Source organism: Anastrepha ludens, unplaced genomic scaffold, assembly GCF_028408465.1.
Source record: "Anastrepha ludens isolate Willacy unplaced genomic scaffold, idAnaLude1.1 ptg000018l, whole genome shotgun sequence".
NCBI lineage: Eukaryota > Metazoa > Arthropoda > Insecta > Diptera > Tephritidae > Anastrepha > Anastrepha ludens.
In genome coordinates, this window is record NW_026530029.1 from 840,746 (window position 1) to 850,000 (window position 9,255).

Sequence of the window (9,255 nt, forward strand, 5' to 3'; positions counted from 1 at the left end):
GTGTATGTCGGAGGGGGGCTGCGGCATTGCTTTGCTCCAGGAACCATACTCCACCAATGGGGTGGTGAGAGGTCTTCCTGGGGGCTTCAGGGTCTTTACGGACCTTGGAGTCAATGCCGCAGTAGCTGTGTGTGAGCCAAGCTACTCTTGTGTAGTAGTTGACTCATCACAGTGGGGGGTATGTGTGTGTGTCGAGGGGGAATTCGGCAGAATGAATGTCGTCAGCTTGTACTGCAAGTTTGACGAGCCTCTAGAGCCCTACTTAAGATACATTGATGCGGTGCTACTACATGAGAGTAGCATTCCTGCCATCGTGTGTCTTGATGCGAATGCTACCTCCCCGATGTGGTTCAGCAAGGTATCCAGGCATAGTGCTGGATATCGGAGCCACGATCGGGGTGAGGTTATGAGCGAATGGGTTGTGGCGAATAACCTCCTCGTAGCAAACGAACCAAGCGTATGGTATACGTTTGAGGGGCCTAGAGGTGTGAGTGACATTGACGTGACGCTCATGAATGACGCAGCAGCGAGTAGGTTCGAGTGTAAATGGAGTGTTAGGGGGGGTTGGGGAATTAGTGACCATAATTTAATACAAATTATGGTTACTCCCCGTACCCCGCAGTTAGAAGGGGGGAGTCCATTGAGGCGATGGCGTACCTCGTGTGCTGACTGGAGCCGATATGGACATACTGTTAGGGAAGCGGTATTGGATATACCGCTTAGTGAGTTTGAGGAATTGGGGGTTGACGAGCAAATTGCTCGTCTATCTGAATGTGTCTGGGGAGTGAATGACTCAGTGTTTAGGAAAGCTAGGGCTGTGAGAATGAAAGGTGTGAAATGGTGGACTAGCGAGTTGAACTCAAAGAGGAGGTCTGTCCGGCGCTTGAGGCGGTTGTTTCAACGCGGCAGGCGGACCAATTCGGAGAATCTGTCTCAGCTCAAGTATCAATTTAGTGTAGGGATGAAAGAGTATAAGAAGATGCTTGTGAGAGTCAAGGAGGAAGAGTGGAGGAGATTTGTGGGGGAAAATAGGGACGACCCTTGGGGACAGGTCTTTAGGATCTGTCGGGGTCGTCGAAATGAGATGGCTAGCTCTCTTCGCGTAGGTGATACTGTATTATCGACGTGGAGAGAGTGCGCCAATGTTTTGTTAGGCGAGTTCTTTCCCAGGGCTGAGGTTCAAGTTCCTCCTGCACAAGAGGTGCCTGTCCCTCCACTAGACGTTGGGGAGTTGGACTATGCGTTTGGCCTGGTCAGGTCTAAAAGGTCTCCAGGTTTCGATGGTTTGAACGGAGAGATGTGCAAATGCTTGTGGAAGTTCATTCCGGAATATTTGGAGGCCATTTATGATAAATGCATATGGGAGGGATATTTTCCACGCGAGTGGAAAGTTGCTAGGGTCGTCGTACTCTTGAAGTCGCCCGATAAGATCAGGAGCGATCCTCGATCTTATCGTGGTATCAGCCTCCTTCCAGTACTTGGAAAAGTGCTGGAAAGGGTTATGGTTGAGCGGCTTCAGGAGCTAACTCGGGGTGTTAGGTCGGATAGGCAGTATGGTTTCAGGAAAGGACGTAGTATAGAAGATGCGTGGATGTATGTTCAGAGTGTAGTTAGGGAAAACGTCAATAAATATGTCCTTGGCATGTTTATTGACTTCAAGGGGGCCTTTGATTACTTGCGCTGGGACCGGGTGTTACAACGGCTAGAGGAGCTTGGCTGTCCGGAAATTACTCTATGGCGGAGTTATTTTTCGGACAGAAAAGCATCTATTGTAGGAGTGGGCGGGAGTGTGGAGATTGGGGTGGCTCGAGGCTGTCCGCAGGGATCCATCTGTGGTCCCTTCATTTGGAACCTCATGATGGACTCCCTGCTTCGGCAGTTAGAGCCACTTTGTAAACACTGTGCGTATGCGGGCGACCTTCTCATTTTGGTTGAGGGTCGTTCGCGTGAGGAACTGGAGCGAGTGGGGGGGCAGCTCCTTACATTGACCCACAATTGGGGGGTAGATGTGGGAGTGGACATATCGATGGACAAAACGGTGACAATGCTGCTTAAGGGCAGATTGTCCCCGAGTCGTCCACCGATTGTCCGTTTGAATGGGGTTTTGATTAGGTATGTGACGCAAGTCAAATACCTGGGGGTAACTATGAGTGAAAGGATGTGTTTTACTCCACACTTAGTGTTGTTGAGGGAGCGGCTGCAGGCAATTGTTGGGCAAGTGCGTCGCGTAGTCAGATTTGACTGGGGTCTTAGCCGACGCGCGGTTCGTACCGTATATCGGGGCCTATTTGTGGCCTGTGCCACTTATGGTGCCGCTATATGGTACGAATGGGCTTTAAAGTCGGTTGGCAAACGTCATCTGATGGCGTGCCAGCGCATTATGTTGCTTGCCTGCCTGCCTGTATGCCGTACAGTGAGTACGGATGCGTTGCAGGTGTTGTTAGGTGCGCCTCCTCTTGACCTGTTAGTCGTGCAACGGGCGGTTGCCTTCAGGTTGAGAAGGAGGCTTTGTATGCCGCTGCGTGTTGGATGGTTATCCGACGGTGATGTAGGAAGGGGGTTTTTAGAGTGTAAAAGGTTGTTGAATGAATGTATGCTTCGTGGGTGGCAAAACCGTTGGGACAATAGTTCCAAAGGTCGCGTGACATACGAGTACATTCGGGATGTTTCCTTTGTCGGGGAAAATCCAGATTTTGGATTTTCCCTCAGCCTAGGATTCCTCCTTACTGGACATGGGCCTCTTAATGCATATTTGCATGAGAGGCGCTTGTCCATAAGTGAGGAATGTGTTTGTGGGTCGGCAAGAGAGGACTGGGTGCACGTCCTCTGTGAATGCCCGATGTACTCAGACATTAGGAATCTTGCGGGTGTGGGGATTAGTTGGACTGATGGACGGTATGATGTGAGTGGTGTGATTGCCAACCGTCGGAATGTCGAAATGTTAGGGCAATATGCGCGTGAGGTTTTTAGGCGGCGACGTAATTTAAGGCGTTCAGTTGATTAGTTTTTAGCCGTTCTTGTCTGTGCATTCTGTTGTGGGATTGGGGCTTAGGTGTGGGGAATGGCCACCAGTCCAGAGCTGTATGGAAGCTCAACTGGTAGTAGTCTCGGCTACGAGGTCTGACCGGAGACTTAAATCTGGTACCACGGGGAACAGGGGCCCTCGGAGCTTGCTCCGACCTGTTCTTGAGGTAGGCTCTTCGGGGAGTATCGTGGTGGCTGTGGTTAACACCTAAATGCGGGTAGAGCCTTTTGGCTCGATGTGGAGTTGCAATGCAACCGGGTGCCGGGACCCATAGAACGGCAGAGGGTTAGATAGACCTCGAACCCTACCAAGGTGGTTAGTGTGTCCATTCCACACTACCAATTGGTATCCTTAAATGCTTCGGCATTTTTGGGGCGCTGATCAACGCATTGTTTTGATCCGTTGTGCTTTTGAGCACCGTGGGTTTGGGCTGTCGCCAGCAGGAACTCACGTAAAAACCCTACACGACGATGTCCCTATCTACTCATTCTCATTGTGATTGTTGAACAGTGAAGACGTGCCGTGTCGTGAGCGCATAAATTATTGCGAATTCCGTTTTGTGCTATATCCGCTATTCGAGTGACGCTACAGTGTAGCTGTACATGAACTGTACATCGATTCGGGCACATTGTGCTTTGTGCTTAGTGAGTGCCGTTGTGTGAGTACGGGAAAATACCGCTGTGTTTTCACCGGAATTTTTAGTGACGCTACGTTTTAGCGTGGCTGTACAGTAGCTGTACTTTGTTGACGGGCAACTGTGTTAAGTGAGTGCCATTCTGCGGATACGGGAACTTTCACCGTTATTCGAGTGACGCCAAGCTGTGTGCGTGGCTGTACATAGTATCGTACAGTGTGCGGTGAACTATTGGTTATACTCTTGCGTGTGTGCCGTTATTGGTTCGGCGTGGTTTTTGCGAGTGCCGTTAATTTTCGGCGTGGTACTTGGTGCGTGCCGTTAGTTTTCGGCGTGGATATAGTGAGTGCGTTGATAGTTTGGCGTGCTGTTATATTGCTATCTTCGGCAGCGATAAAAGGGGTGTTCTTTTTTGTGCGGTGGTATAGTGCTGCGCCAAGGTTGAATACCTTGTGCAGGTGCCGTGTTCGGTCGTATTGGTCGACCCGTCCCTGTGCGGGGAACGGTGTTCTGTCCGGCAGGGCATTGGTGGTGGCCTTTGCCAGACCTTTGGCTGGTGGTGTGGGCTACGTTCTCGCGGTTGCTTTGGCTTGCCGTTAGGTGTGGTTGCTGTGTGCGTGCCTGTGCGGGACTCATCCCTGTCTTGCAGTACCTTACTGTCGCCCAAGAGTGACCTGTTTTTGTTGTTGTTTGGGAGCGATATACGGCGGATTCGTCAAGCTAGTTGGTGGGGCATTGGGCGATGCCCAAATTAAGCGATATGCGGAAGAGGGCGAATACCCCTCTTCCCATCGGTTCTGTTGTACCGTCGTCGGCGATGGACGAGACAACGTCGGGGGAGGAGGAGGTTATTTTGCGGTCCCCTCCCCGTATTAGGAAGAAGACCGCTGGAGGTGCAGCAGTTCCGGTAGTAAAGGCGAGTGACGAGGGGAAGGTAGCCCCTAAGTTACCTGAAGGTAAGTCGGGGGTAAGCGGAAGCGAGGGCGCTTCCGAGGGGGAGAAAAAGGGGGGGGGTGAAAAAGGTGCGTAAATCAGGGGACAAATTAGGTCCAGCCGGGAAGCGCATGGAGAAACTCCGCAGGAATTTCGGTGCTTCCCTGGAGAATTCGGGAATAAAAATTGGGGGCGAATTTATGGGGCGCTTCAAGTCCATTGTGACGGCCTTTAGTGGAGCCGTCATAGATATGGACGGCGTCCCGAAAAGTGTGGCAAAAGACCTCCTGGGATACTCCTTGGAGTTCGAGGAACTGTTTGTGGAAATGGTGACGGAAATAGCCCATCTTCGTGGGCGGTTAGAAGCCACGAAGATAACTAGGGAGGGAGCACCTCAGAGGACGGCTGGAGCTGCGCTGGCTGGTGCAGCGATGATGCCGGCACCTCAGGCGCCTGCGCCTGTGTTGCCTGCGTTGCCGGTGCCCAAGCCGGTTGAGACCTGGTCGGTCGTAGTGAGGGGTAAGACCCCCACTACGTCCAAAGAGGTGATCAAAAAAGTGGTAAAGGAGGTAGGGCCTTCCATGGGGGTAAGGGTGCATGAGGTGCGCCCGTTGAAGGATGGAGGTGCGATTATTCGCACCCCATCAGTTGCTGAGAGGGATAACTTGGTAAAAAATGCCAAGTTTTCCGAGGTGGGGCTCGATGTGAGCATACGTCGGAAGCTGGGGCCTAGGGTTGTGGTCCAAGGGGTCCACACGGAGATCTCCCCTGACGAGTTCATGGGAGAGTTGTTCCGTTTGAACCTCAAGGAGTTCAGCCCTGGGTGCCTTGAGAAGGACGTGAGGATGATCAGCCGTCCTTGGAAGGTCAGCCCCGATGGGGTGACGAATGTTGTCCTTGAGGGAACGGACATGCTAATGTCCGCCCTCCTGGAAGCAGGTCGTTGCTACGTTAAGTGGTTTTCCTTCCGGGTACGGCCGGACCAACTGACGCCCGGCTGCTTCCGATGCATGGGTTTCGATCACAGGGTGGCAGAATGCAGAGCCAAGAAGGATGTCTGCCGGAGGTGCGGGCAGGAAGGGCACAGGAGTGCAGGTTGCGGCAATGCCCCGCATTGTCGCAACTGTGCATTTAAGGGCAAGCCAGCCGGACATTTGATGATGTCCACTGTCTGCCCGGTGTACTGTGCCATTGTTGCCCGTGCGAACGCTAGACATTGATGGTTGAACTATATCAACTGAACTGTCAGGGGTCTTATGCCGTGATGTGTGAATTGGGGGCGTGTATGTCGGAGGGGGGCTGCGGCATTGCCTTGCTCCAGGAACCATACTCCACCAATGGGGTGGTGAGAGGTCTTCCTGGGGGCTTCAGGGTCTTTACGGACCTTGGAGTCAATGCCGCAGTAGCTGTGTGTGAGCCAAGCTACTCTTGTGTAGTAGTTGACTCATCACAGTGGGGAGTATGTGTGTGTGTCGAGGGGGAATTCGGCAGAATGAATGTCGTCAGCTTGTACTGCAAGTTTGACGAGCCTCTAGAGCCCTACTTAAGATACATTGATGCGGTGCTACTACATGAGAGTAGCATTCCTGCCATCGTGTGTCTTGATGCGAATGCTACCTCCCCGATGTGGTTCAGCAAGGTATCCAGGCATAGTGCTGGATATCGGAGCCACGATCGGGGTGAGGTTATGAGCGAATGGCTTGTGGCGAATAACCTCCTCGTAGCAAACGAACCAAGCGTATGGTATACGTTTGAGGGGCCTAGAGGTGTGAGTGACATTGACGTGACGCTCATGAATGACGCAGCAGCGAGTAGGTTCGAGTGTAAATGGAGTGTTAGGGGGGGTTGGGGAATTAGTGACCATAATTTAATACAAATTATGGTTACTCCCCGTACCCCGCAGCTAGAAGGGGGGAGTCCATTGAGGCGATGGCGTACCTCGTGTACTGACTGGAACCGATATGGACATACTGTTAGGGAAGCGGTATTGGATATACCGCTTAGTGAGTTTGAGGAATTGGGGGTTGACGAGCAAATTGCTCGTCTATCTGAATGTGTCTGGGGAGTGAATGACTCAGTGTTTAGGAAAGCTAGGGCTGTGAGAATGAAAGGTGTGAAATGGTGGACTAGCGAGTTGAACTCAAAGAGGAGGTCTGTCCGGCGCTTGAGGCGGTTGTTTCAACGCGGCAGGCGGACCAATTCGGAGAATCTGTCTCAGCTCAAGTATCAATTTAGTGTAGGGATGAAAGAGTATAAGAAGATGCTTGTGAGAGTCAAGGAGGAAGAGTGGAGGAGATTTGTGGGGGAAAATAGGGACGACCCTTGGGGACAGGTCTTTAGGATCTGTCGGGGTCGTCGAAATGAGATGGCTAGCTCTCTTCGCGTAGGTGATACTGTATTATCGACGTGGAGAGAGTGCGCCAATGTTTTGTTAGGCGAGTTCTTTCCCAGGGCTGAGGTTCAAGTTCCTCCTGCACAAGAGGTGCCTGTCCCTCCACTAGACGTTGGGGAGTTGGATTATGCATTTGGCCTGGTCAGGTCTAAAAGGTCTCCAGGTTTCGATGGTTTGAACGGAGAGATGTGCAAATGCTTGTGGAAGTTCATTCCGGAATATTTGGTGGCCATTTATGATAAATGCATATGGGAGGGATATTTTCCACGCGAGTGGAAAGTTGCTAGGGTCGTTGTACTCTTGAAGTCGCCCGATAAGATCAGGAGCGATCCTCGATCTTATCGTGGTATCAGCCTCCTTCCAGTACTTGGAAAAGTGCTGGAAAGGGTTATGGTTGAGCGGCTTCAGGAGCTAACTCGGGGTGTTAGGTCGGATAGGCAGTATGGTTTTAGGAAAGGACGTAGTGTAGAAGATGCGTGGATGTATGTTCAGAGTGTAGTTAGGGAAAACGCCAGTAAATATGTCCTTGGCATATTTATTGACTTTAAGGGGGCATTTGATTACTTGAGCTGGGATCGTGTGTTACAACGGCTAGAGGAGCTTGGCTGTCCGGAAATTACTCTATGGCGGAGTTATTTTTCGGACAGAAAAGCATCTATTGTAGGAGTGGGCGGGAGTGTGGAGATTGGGGTGGCTCGAGGCTGTCCGCAGGGATCCATCTGTGGTCCCTTCATTTGGAACCTCATGATGGACTCCCTGCTTCGGCAGTTAGAGCCACTTTGTAAACACTGTGCATATGCGGACGACCTTCTCATTTTGGTTGAGGGTCGTTCGCGTGAGGAACTGGAGCGAGTGGGGGGGCAGCTCCTTACATTGACCCACAATTGGGGGGTAGATGTGGGAGTGGATATATCGATGGACAAAACGGTGACAATGCTGCTTAAGGGCAGATTGTCCCCGAGTCGTCCACCGATTGTCCGTTTGAATGGGGTAGGGATTAGGTATGTGACACAAGTCAAATACCTGGGGGTAACTATGAGTGAAAGGATGTGTTTTACTCCACACTTAGTGTTGTTGAGGGAGCGGCTGCAGGCAATTGTTGGGCAAGTGCGTCGCGTTGTCAGATTTGACTGGGGTCTTAGCCGACGCGCGGTTCGTACCGTATATCGGGGCCTATTTGTGGCCTGTGCCACTTATGGTGCCGCTATATGGTACGAATGGGCTTTAAAGTCGGTTGGCAAACGTCATCTGATGGCGTGCCAGCGCATTATGTTGCTTGCCTGCTTGCCTGTATGCCGTACAGTGAGTACGGATGCGTTGCAGGTGTTGTTAGGTGCGCCTCCTCTTGACCTGTTAGTCGTGCAACGGGCGGTTGCCTTCAGGTTGAGAAGGAGGCTTTGTATGCCGCTGCGTGTTGGATGGTTATCCGACGGTGATGTAGGAAGGGGGTTTTTAGAGTGTAAAAGGTTGTTGAATGAATGTATGCTTCGTGGGTGGCAAAACCGTTGGGACAATAGTTCCAAAGGTCGCGTGACATACGAGTACATTCGGGATGTTTCCTTTGTCGGGGAAAATCCAGATTTTGGATTTTCCCTCAGCCTAGGATTCCTCCTTACTGGACATGGGCCTCTTAATGCATATTTGCATGAGAGGCGCTTGTCCACAAGTGAGGAATGTGTTTGTGGGTCGGCAAGAGAGGACTGGGTGCACGTCCTCTGTGAATGCCCGATGTACTCAGACATTAGGAATCTTGCGGGTGTGGGGATTAGTTGGACTGATGGACGGTATGATGTGAGTGGTGTGATTGCCAACCGTCGGAATGTCGAAATGTTAGGGCAATATGCGCGTGAGGTTTTTAGGCGGCGACGTAATTTAAGGCGTTCAGTTGATTAGTTTTTAGCCATTCTTGTCTGTGCATTCTATTGTGGGATTGGAGCTTAGGTGTGGGGAATGGCCACCAGTCCAGAGCTGTATGGAAGCTCAACTGGTAGTAGTCTCGGCTACGAGGTCTGACCGGAGACTTAAATCTGGTACCACGGGGAACAGGGGCCCTCGGAGCTTGCTCCGACCTGTTCTTGAGGTAGGCCCTTCGGGGAGTATCGTGGTGGCTGTGGTTAACACCTAAATGCGGGTAGAGCCTTTTGGCTCGATGTGGAGTTGCAATGCAACCGGGTGCCGGGACCCATAGAACGGCAGAGGGTTAGATAGACCTCGAACCCTACCAAGGTGGTTAGTGTGTCCATTCCACACTACCAATTGGTATCCTTAAAT